The 12293-nt window shown below is 36.4% G+C and overlaps 1 protein-coding gene across 1 annotated transcript in view; it reads right to left on the reverse strand.

Annotated features, from left to right (window-relative positions):
* KIAA1958 (KIAA1958 ortholog) overlaps window positions 1-12293 on the reverse strand; it is a 159215-nt gene that overhangs the window by 87949 nt on the left and 58973 nt on the right. The window lies entirely within an intron of this gene.

Below are 12293 nucleotides of genomic sequence, written 5' to 3' on the forward strand. Positions count from 1 at the left end.
AGTCTGCATGTGATTAGAAAGGTCAAGTACGTTTCTGATAAAGGGGAGATCCTGGAGAGAACTGAGCAGGGGAGGAGCAAGGATCTTGATGTATGGTTTAGTCTGTCCTGTTTATCTGTAGCTGTGAGTGACAAGTGGTGCCTCACTGTAGGTGCGCTCTGCACTAAGGTGCCAAGGTCTAACTGCAATGTCAGGTGGCCATTCAAAAGCGCATATCTGAACCTCCGTGGCACCCCATCAATAGTTAGGTAAATTCAAACCCTTTCACATATCATGAGGCCTCTGTGATGTGGTCATGGCTACAGTCAACCCCTCAAGCCTCATTTCCTATTACTATGGGCTTTTCCCATATTTCTCCTCTTCCTCTAAACAGTTTCTCACACCCACTGGGCCTCTAAAAACTCATTCTTCGGCTTGATATGCAGCCCTCTTCTTTCTTCATCTGGAAAACCCTTTTAAAACTGAACTTGGGACCATCTCCTATTGAAATCTTTACAGACCTTCTTTCAGCCTCAGATATTTATTCACTTGTACTCACTCTTCACTTGTATTTCTATCGTCTCTTGAGTTATCTCTGTACTGTTATCACTGCCATTCTTGTCTGTCTCTCAAACTTGACTGAGAATTCCCTGAGTACAGGAACTATAATTTTTTTTAACTTTTTATTTATTTATTTTTAAAATTTTAGTATAAGGGGCTATAATTTTTCATTCATCAATGAGGACCTAGTTGGGGACAGAGATATTAATACATATCGATATGGTCCTGCTCTTGAGACCTTATAATCTATTGTTAATGATGAATAAATGAAAAATGAATCAATAAACATATAAATACTGGCAGTGCCATCAACACTAACAAAATAAACATAAGACCCTCAAATAAGAAACATGAAATTTCCTATCACTTTTATTGTAATAATTGAAGGGAACAGAGGATTTTTCTCCCCAGTGGTATAACCAAACCGCAGTTGTCTTGTGCATATAGGAGAGTAATAAGTGAGCTACCAGATTTTGTGAGGCTTCACAGTAAATGGAAAGACCAGTGACTGGTGTTGGAGTTGGGAACTTCAATTCCAGTCCTGGAACTAATGTCTGTGGCCTCAGACAAGTCACTAATTACCTCTAAGCTAAAATGTCAGGACTATATGATTTTTATGTTCCTTTCATACTACTTTAGGAATTTAGGGACTTTATTTATATTCCTTTCATATAATTTTAAAGTAAAAATGCAGATAAAAGAGAAAGAGTGGTACACTTACCACAATGATACTCAGTATACTGAGTAATGTATACTACTGTTGAATCACTATATTGTACACCTGAAACTAATATAATACTGTATGTTAACTACACTGGAATTAAAATTAAAAACTTGGTTAAAAAAAAAAGAAAGAATGAGGTTTTTGGTATTTGTCTTTTAAGCTTTCTTAATATATCTATTTAATTGGTATGGCAGACCATTTGCCTACCTAGTATCCATTCTTTTTCCTTACAGAGAGTCCCAATTTGTTGGGGCAGCAATATGCTCACTAAAACACATTTCCCAGCTTCCCTTGAAATAGGAATCGTTATATGACACAGTTCTGGCCAAAAATATGTAAATAAAAGTCACTGAGTAACTCGTCTGGTTTTGGCCTTCTGCCTTTTTCCCTTTGTCCTTCCCTTTCTGTCTGGAATAAGGACATGATGGCTGGAGCTCCAGAGGCCATATTGGGAACATGAAATAAGAACTTAAGGTTGAGGGAGAACACCCAGAAAGAGCTTGGGTCCCTGTTGACATCACAGAGCCACTGCATCAACTCTGAACTATCTAGGATTCTTTGTTACATAAGGAAAGATAAGGCCCTGATCTTGCTTAAGCCACTGTTGTTGGCAGTATTTGATTATATACAGCTGAACTCAATTACTAACTGATACACAAAAAATAATATTCATCTCTGGGTTTTGGAACCTCAGAGCAAAATCCTTCAATTTCTCTGCACCACCCCCCAAGTACAATAGTTTCTCAGACTGGACTCCACAAATAAATTATTGGGAGGTCTATAATTCTATTCCAAAATGTTGACAACTGTTTTCATTTTGATTCTAGTAAAAATATGATTAATATAAGCATATTATGAATCATCTAAATAATCACCTAGATCCGAATATTGCCTTCGTATCTATACTCACATTATTGTCCATAATCACCTAAAGTGACATGACTCAACTTTCAATTTGTTGGGAAACCTGTTCATGCTATTTCCTTTTTAGCAAATATAAATATAAAACTTGTCTTTTGCATTAATAATTTGCAAATGAAAGGCATCATGATTTGACATCATGAAAATGGAATGTGATACTGAAACAATACACCACTTTCAAGTGTCACAGGGTAATGAGAAAATAAAAGCAGTTGAGATAAATATATATTTTCACAGAAAGAAAATAATATACATTATGGCACAATATATGAATGAAAATGTTGTAACAGTTCAAATATGTAAAAATGTGGCAGAATCAAAACACAAAATTATATAAGCATGTGGAACTCAAAATAACTTATTGTTCAGGTAAAAGCTACTATACAATAGTAAAATAGTACCTTTGCTAAAGGTCCCACAAGCCAGGAAAAAAAATTATAATAAAAGACAAAATAGATACAATTTTAAATTTTGTTAAAAGCTTATGCACTTAATTCTGTAATAATCACCAACCTTTAAGAATCAATAGGTAGTAATCATAAGTCACTTTTATTACATTCTGAAATTCACTAGCAATCTCATGAAGAGGCTCTTAAACTTTTCTTGAGTATCATAAAATGAAAATATTTTTCCAGTATCATTATTAATATGTTTAGCCAGGCAACCAATGTTAACCAATGTAGTTATGAGAGCATAATTTGCTGATATTTAGGGTAATTAAATGGATTGAGTCCAAGCTGACAAGGAATAGCTATCAATATACTGTAATATATTCTAAATTTAATACAGAACAGAATCAGTAAGAAGACAATTAAGGTATTTCCAAACTGCTGAATATAAGTCAGTTCTAGAACCTACTAATTTGCTTCAAAAGTCTGATGATGAGCTCTACACTGAAAAGTAATGCCTTTTCTACATTTTCAAGAATTAAAAATAACTTCATAGTATTTCCCATATCTGATAAGGGCAATGATTGGATTAGACACTCAGCTTTACAGAGTTATCATGTGACACTTGATTAAAAACAAATTCAAAGAGGGGTGTCCGCGTGGCTCAGTCAGTTGAATGTCCAACTCTTGGTTTCAGCTCAGGTCATGATTGCAGGGTTGTGAGATCAAGCTCTGCATCAAGCCCCACATTAGCAGGGAGTCTGCTTGGGATTCTCTCTCTTCCTCTCCCTCTACCCCTCCCCGCTGCTCGCTTGCTCAAATAAATAAATAAATCTTAAAAACAAAAACAAACCAAAACTCAAAGAGTCCTGACTAGCAAAGTTTAGGTTAAGTATGTTTAGGTTAAGTATGAAATTTGCTTACCCTAAATTAGCAAACAAAGCTATGAAGTTATTATCACCACATTGTACGTTAACTTAGGCAAGGAGACATTCTATATATTAGTATTTACATTATTAAAGTCAAAATCAGAAAGCCATTAAATATAGAGTCTCTCTATATTAAACCTACTCTCTACTATTAAACCTAACACTAGGAGTGCCTGGGTGGCTCAGTCAGTTAAGCATCTGCCTTCAGCTCAGGTCATGATCCCAGGGTCCTGGGATAGAGCCCCACGTCAGGCTCCCTAATCAGTGGAGAGCCTGCTTCTCCGTCTCCCTCTGCTGCTCCCCCTGCTTGTGCTCTCTCTCTTAAATAAATAAAATCTTTAAAAAAATAAACAAAAAATAAACCCAACACTGATCATTAAGTTTTCAGTAGAATAATACAAAACTAGTTATTATTACAGCTAATATTTATTGAACAATTACTAATTGCCAGGCACTATTCTAGGACTTGACATACCAATAATCCTAATTACAGCAACAATCCTAATAAGTTAAATAAATTATTATCCTCATTTTATAAAGGAGTAAACTAAATCACTTGAACAAAGCAGTGGTGGAGCCAAAATCTGAACTTTGGTCGTACTCCAGAGCCGATGCTCTTAACATACTACACTCTGGCACTGTGAGAGCAGAAAAGACATTGTCTCAAATCTGGTTCCCTATCATATTGATGTTAATTTGAGTTTATGTTGGTTTTATAGTTTAACTTTGTTTGAATTTGTGGGACTATTTTGGTTTACAGCCGTCTTGGAACTGTAAGTGTAAGTTATATGTTTATACCTACTTAAATAACATTATGACCAAAAATGACTTAAGGAAGCACTGGGTATAAAGGTCCATGAAAATGTTTTTCTTTCAAAAGACTGAGAAAAGGTTTTTAGAAAAAAGAGTATGAAAAGATTATGTCACTTTTCCAAAACCTGACAAAATGAGTTACCAGCCAAATACCAGTGAATGTCTAGTTGGCTTTTACCTCACTTCAGTTACAACAATCTGCCCCACAGCCCTTATAGTCTCTCTCTTTATAAGGTTCTGAACCTTTCAAAGGATTTGGTGTTGCTGTTGTTTTAATACCACTAAATATCAATTGCTTATGGATGAAAAAATTGACACAAGAAAAAAAAAAAAAGAAAATCTTAGTAGCCATATATCTATAAAAGAAGTTGAATGTTTTTTAAAAAAAATCTTCTCCAAAAGAAAGATTTCACTGCAGGGTGCCTGGGTGGCTCAGTTGGTTAAGCGTCTGCCTTTGGCTCAGGTCATGGTCTCAGGGTCCTAGGATCCAGACTTGTGTCAGGCTCCCTGCCCAGCAAGAAGTCTGCTTCTCCCTCTCCCTCTCCCCCAACCCCCGGCTCGTGTTTGCTCTCTCCCTGTCTCTCTCTCTCAAATAAATAAAATCTTAAAAAAAAAAAAAAAAAAGGAAGAAAGATTTCACTGGTAAAGTCTATCACACATTCAAGGAAGAAATAATACCAAAATTATGCAAATATTTTCAAAAAGTAGGAAGAGAAAGGAACATTATCCAACTTGTCTAAGGAGGCCAGCATAACCCTACTACCAAAACCTGATAAAAATATTACAATAAAGAAAATTACAGATCAACATTCCTTATTTTATGCAAAAAATCCTTTACAAAACATTAGCAAAATGAAACCAACAATATATAAAATGGGTAATACATCATGACCAAGTTAAGACTTATCCCAGGAATGCAAAGTTGGCTGAACATGCAAAAATCAACCAATATAATTCAACATAATAACAGTCCACAGGAGAAAAACCGTAACATGATCATCTCAATAGATGCAGACAAAGCATTTGACAAAATTAAGTATTCACTAACAATTAAAAATTTTAGTAAGCTAATAATAGTAGGAACTCCCTCAAGCTGATAAAGGATATCTTTAAAAAATCTACAACTAATATTAAACTTAATATAAAAGACTGAATTGTTTTCTCCCAAGATCAGGAGTAAGACAAGAATGCTCTTGCATCACTTTTATTCAACACTGTTACACTGAAATAATGCAATAAAAAGAAATAAAAGATAGAAAAATTAGAAAAGAAGTCAAACTGTTTTTACATGTAGACAATACTTCTGTTTATGTTGAAAATTCCAGAGAATTCATGAAACTGCTACAACTCATAAATTTATTAGCAAAGTAATCAGGTACAAGATTAATATTTTTTTAAAAATCAATGATTTTCTATATACTAGCAACAAAACATTAGAAAATTAAAATTTTAAAAATTCTATTTATAGTAGTGCCAAAAGTATTCAACATCTAGGAATATATCTAACAAAAGTATCCAAGACTTTTGTACTAAAAACTACAAAACATTGCTGAAAGAAATTAAATGTGACATCAATAAATAGAGATAAATACTGTATTTGTGGACTCGAAGATTCAATATTGTTAGATTGGTATTATTCCCAACTGATCTATATATTCAATGCAATTCCAATCAAAAATTCCAGTTGGCTTTTTTAGAAGAAATAGATAAATTAATTCTAACATTTATATGGAAATGGAAAAGATCTGGAATAACCAAAGCAAAATCTTTCAATAAGGATAAAGTTGGAGAACTCACTATACCTGATTTCAAGGCTAAGAATAATTTCAAGCGATAGTAATCAAGATCATGGGGTACTGGGCACCTGGGTGGCTCAGTTGGTTAAGCGACTGCCTTCGGCTCAGGTCATGATCCTGGAGTCCCTGGATCGAGTCCCGCATCGGGCTCCCTGCTCTGCAGGGAGTCTGCTTCTCCCTCTGACCCTCCCCCCTCTCCTGCTCTCTCTCTCTCATTCTCTCTCTCAAATAAATAAATAAAATCTTCAAAAAAAAAAAAATCATGGGGTACTGACAAAAGAATAGACATATACATTAACGGAACAGAATGAATGTCCAGAAACAGACCCACACATATTCTGTCAACTGATTTTCTTCAAAAGGCAAAGGCAATTCAATAGGAAAATTTTTTCAACAATGTTAAATCAATTGGACAGTCATTAAAAAACAAACAACCTTCAGTTAAACTACACATAAAAATTAACTCAAAATGGATCACAGACCTAAATCTAAAACATAGGGGGTGCCGGATGGCTCAGTCAGTTAAGCGCCCAACTCTTCAATTCAGCTCAGGTCTTGATCTCACATTCGTGAGTTCAAGCCCTGCACTAGGCTCCACCCTGGGCGTGGAGCCCAGTATATATGTATGTATATATGTATGTACAAATAATAAATAAATAAATAAATAAAATAAATCTAAACTCTAAAACTAGAAAAATTCCAGAAGAAATCATAGGATAATATCTTTGTCACCTTGGGGTAGGCAAAGGTTTCTTAGGATGCAAAAAGCACAAGCCACAAAAAATGTGATAAACTGAACTACATCAATTGCTAATGGAATATAAATAATCCAGAGATGGTGAAGGTATCTATCAAAGGTATCCATCAAACTTAAACACACTCAACAATGCTACCTTCTTTCAGGAGATTCCCCTATGTAATTTTCAATGCTACCTAAGGAAACTTGGGTATGGTCTAAAAAGCACTGATGATGTCTCAACTAACAGACCAATGACTAACAAAGCTAGAAACAAAAGAAAATAAAACAAACCGTTACAATTCTTAGAATCTAAAAAGTGTTTCATATGAGCCTAATTTATCCATATTTTCATTAAATGATGCAATTTATTATATATGCTAAATATGGAAAAATATTCAAACAACTGGAATTCTACCAAAACACATCTGAAGAAAAAAGTTCCAACATTAATGCACAATAATGTGCAGAAAGATACTACTTAAAAAATATAAAGGATAGGGAAAGGGTATTTATTCCTACTGAGACCTAAAATGTGCTTTCCAAAATTTAATACCCATCTTTTGTGGGGGGGGAGGATGCCAAAGGAGTGGTTTTATTAAAGTATGGGAACAGGACCCATGGGCAGAAAGAGCTGCCAAAACCCATCTATTGTTTAAAAAAATGTATCTGTAAGTTACATAAATTAGTACAAGCATTAAAAGTGAACTTACAAATAAAGAATTCATACTATATAATATGTGCTTTTACTTTAAGATAATGTATTTATTAATTTTCAAATGTTACAAGTACCATGTAATCCATCATGTAATTTTTGGAAACAGACAAATCTAAAAGATACTTTGTACCTAACAAATTAAAAAATCATAATAAAGAAAGCTTTTAATTCTATGCCATGAATATATAACATATATTTCATTTATATTCCAATTCAGTAAATATCTATTAAGTACCTGTTACATGCTAAATACTGTGTTATGGACTCCCTCCCCCACAAACAAAAGGTAGGTTTTAATCCTAAATTCCAGTACCTCAGAATGTTATCTATTAGGTAACCTGTAATTGCAGATATTAACTTAACTTAGTTAAGTTTCCATGAAGTCATAGAGAGGTAGAATGGGCCCCTGATCCGTATGAGTGGTGTCCTTATGAGGAGACACCATGTGAAGACAGACACAGGGAGAAAGCCATGTGAAAGCAAAGAAAGAGACTGGAGTGGGTCCTGGGATTGAGCCCTGCATCAGGCTCCCTGCTCCACAGGGAGTCGGCTTCTCCCTCTGCCCCTCCCCTCTGCTCGTGCACGCTCTCGCTCTCAAATAAACAAAATTTTTAAAAATTATCTCTATAATAAAGTCAAAAGTCTTTTACATAATCTATAAGACCATGATAATCAGGCCCTTGCCTACTTTTTCAGACATACTCTTGTTCTTCCATTCAGCCATCCCAAACAACTTCCATTTCTTCAGTATCTTCTGGGCCTTCACACAGTTTACTTTGCCAGCCTCTCACCTGACTTTTATGCATCCTTTGGTTCTCAACTTGCACATCATTAGGTTTTTAGGTAACCTTCCCTGACTCATCCTGGTCTAGGTTAAATGTCCCTGCCTTATGTTCCTGTAACACATTATTCTGTCTGTGTTGCAGCACTATGCTTTATTGAAATTATTTATTTTATTGTTTCTCTTCTTTCTTAAGACTATAAGCTCTGTGATGATATAGAATGTCTGTCTTTGTCACCCTTCTCTTTCTAGGGGTCAGGCCAATGCTTCACAATGTCTAATACATATTTATTGATAGAATGGGTGATAGGTGACATTTTATGTTTGACTCAAGGAAGTAAGTTAGGTGAACCAATGGAAATCTCTGAAGTCTCATATTTTATATTCTCACTCGGAAGCTTAGAATAACTAGAATGACTTTGAAAGTCAACTGAAATGGTTTTCACTTGGGCAGAGTAAAAAAAAATTTTTTTTTTTTTTAAGTAGGCTCCATGCCCAGCATGGAGCCCAATACAGAGCTTTGAAATCATGACCCTGAGATCAAGACCTGAGCTGAGATGAAGAGTCAGATGCTTAGCCGACTGAGCCACCCAGGCCCCTAAAAAAATTCTTTTTTTTTTTTAAGATCTTATTTATTTATTTGAGAGAGAGATAGCGAGAGCAGGAACACAAGCAGGGGGAGTGGGAGAGGGAGAAGCAGGCTTCCTGCCGAGCAGGGAGCCCGATGTGGGACTCGATACCAGGACCCTGGAATCATGACCTGAGCCGAAGGCAGACACTTAACGACTGAGCCACCCAGGCGCCCTAAAAAAAATTCTTTTAAAATTATCTTAAGTAATTCTCCAAAGTCAGACAGGACGTACTTTTCACAGAAAGGGTACTTACGCTTGTCTTTAGGTTGGGAGGTTTTTATATTTAAGTTAGACTACTCATGTTATGTCCTCAAAATCAGTGATTCCTGAGTTCACTGTCTTTTTAAAGAAAACTGATTAAATCATCACTCTTAACCTATACATTTGCTCTTCTCTTACGATGTTTATCTTGAGAACAAATCTATCCTGGCTCCCGAGATAGAAACTTGGATATTGGCCTAGTCTCTATTTGCCCTCATCCCTCAAAAGTGATTCACACCAACTGCTGCTTGTTATCTTCTAACAGATCTGCCATCTTCCTTTCTTTTCCATTCCTGATGCAGGGCTTGATCCCACGACCTGAACCGAGGGCAGATGCTTAACTGACTGAGCCACCCAGGTGCCCCTGACTTTATTATAGTGATAATTTAAAAGTATTACATGGTTGTAAGCAACAAAGTGACTTTAGAATCATCATTCTGATTATAGCTGAAGAGATCAAGACCAGAGACAGGAATCCAGTTAGGAGATACATTGTAGCAATTCAGGTAAGATATAATGGTAAATTACCTTGGATGGTAGCAGAGGGATGGAAAGTAGGGGACAGATGTGAAACTCAAGTAAGAGGTAAAGATGAAAGACTGGATAAAGGAGGTGGGAGGAAGAAAGAAGTTATAGATTCTGACTTGACCACTAACAATAGCCCTGTGAACTCTGAGCTCAAGGAGGAGTTCGAGCTCATTTAGAGATTTACTCAAATCTGGTAGGGGGTTCCTGGGGGGATGAAAGGGGTGTCTTACCTTGCCAATTCATGGCTAACCTTCCTGTATCTCATCAGTGATAATTTTTCCCTTATGTTTCTATTTCTTTGGCCATATATATATAAGAAATTAAGATGAAAGGGAATTAAATGTATGAACTTAATGTGTGATTGCACAGACACCATTTGGCAAGTGTCAATGTTCAGGTTACCTGAATGATGAGACTTGATAAATCAAAACAAGATTTATAGGAGGATGGCTACAGAAGGAAATCAGGTCACTCAGTTAGAAAGCAGAGTATCAGCAACATTTCTCCACTGACTGATAGAGATAAAAGCTTCTGAGTCTCCCAGAAGGGCCTTAACCGCTTTCCTCCAAGCCCAATCTTAATATGCATAAAACAGAAGAAATTCTGCACACAGACTATTCTGGATGTGCATGAGGGACCACTTCCATGTAAGATGGGACAGTGCAGAGGTTAAGAGCATAGACTCCACTGCCAGACAGATTGAATTTAAATTCTAACTCTGCTGTTTGCTATGCGACCTTGGGCAAGTTACTTTTTACCTCTCTGCACCTTAGTTTCCTAATCTGTAAAATTATGATAAGAATAACCCAACCTCACAGTGCCATTGTAAGGATTAAATTAATTCATACTGTAAAAATGCTTAGAAGAATCACTTGATAATTTTTTACCTGAAATTAGAGGCTTTTCCCCATTTCAATGGTCTACAATATAACTATAGAGAGCATACAATTTGGCATGGTACACTTGTGGAAGAATGAAACCCAGAGAACATACAATACACTATGGTATACTCAGTCAAGAATAAGGTCCTCATTTAACTTTCTCAGACTCCTTAGACTAACACAGATTCATCAAAGTTCACATTAAATTTCGAGCAGCATTACAGAACAAGGCCTAGCTACCCAGACATCCCTGGGAATCATGCAAATAGGCCTTAGACCAGCTATAGGATCTATTATTCTGTAGCCACCTTTAAACTTTGGTCCTAGAGTTTCTTTTAAATCATATGGACTTTTCAGTGGCATCCTTTCATTCAACAAATATTGATTGACATTAGGCTACTAAGCACTAGAATATTGTCATGAACAAGGCAGTCATGATCTGTGCCTATATGGAACTCAAGGACGCAGGATGGGATGGGATAACTAATTATATAAGAAATAATTTTGTTGAGGGGCTCCTGGGTGGCTCAGTTGTTAAGCGTCTGCCTTTGGCTCAGGTCATGATCCCAGGGTCCTGGGATCGAGCCCCGCATCGGGCTCCCTGCTCGGCAGGAAGCCTGCTTCTCCCTTTCCCACTCCCCCTGCATGTGTTCCCACTCTCGCTGTCTCTCTCTGTCAAATAAATAAATAAAATCTTAAAAAAAAAAAAAAAGGAAATAATTTTGTTGCAATTTTGACAAAAATTCTGCAAAGACAATCTACTTTATCTAGTTTATGCTAAGAGAGCATAAAACTAGAGAGACTTGTTCTATTCAGGGGATCAGAGAAAGCTCTTCTGAGAAAGTAGTATTTAAGCTAAGAACTGAAGGATTAGTAGGAATTCACAGATGAAAGGGGGAAAGGGCAGACGGAGAGAAGAAATTTCCAAGTAATTCAAGTACAAGTGAAGGGCCTCAGAAAAGTTCTGGAATCCCATGATATACCCACTCTTAGCAACTTTTTTGAAACATTCTAGCACCCCACACAGAGGTCAGGATAATAAACCCAACTACCCGAAATACTTCTTGCCCTATCCATTCCACCATAGTTCACCTACACCCTCCTAACAAATGCTGCTCACCATTTCTTTGAGAGACTGATCCAGTAGAAATTTTAACTTGAAATACACATTTATATCATGCAAGCTAATTATGCATTTGCCAAGAAAACAAATTCATTATTAAAAATAATTTTTAGGAGCTCCTGGGTGGCTCAGTCGGTTGAGCCACCAACTCTTGATTTCAGCTCAGGTCATGATCTCAGGGTCATGGGCTGGAGCCCCATGTCAGGCTCCACGCTGGGTCCCTCCCTGCTTAGGATTCTTTCTCTCCCTCTCCATCTGCCCCCCCGCCCCGCCTTAAAAAAACAATTCTTAACAAAATTCCTATTGTCAAGGAAAACAAACACCTTGGTCAATTTTTATTTAAAATCAAATTAATTAACATATAGTATGTTAGTTTCAGACGTAGAATCAGTGATTCGTCAGTTACATATAACACCCAGTGCTCATTACTTCAAGTATCCTCCTTAATGCCCATCAGCCAGTTACCCCATCCCCCCACCCATCTCCCCTCCAGCAACCCTCAGTTTGTTTCCTATAGTTAA

This window comes from Mirounga leonina, unplaced genomic scaffold (assembly GCF_011800145.1).
Source record: "Mirounga leonina isolate KUSES-001 unplaced genomic scaffold, KU_Mleo_1.0 Mir_170, whole genome shotgun sequence".
NCBI lineage: Eukaryota > Metazoa > Chordata > Mammalia > Carnivora > Phocidae > Mirounga > Mirounga leonina.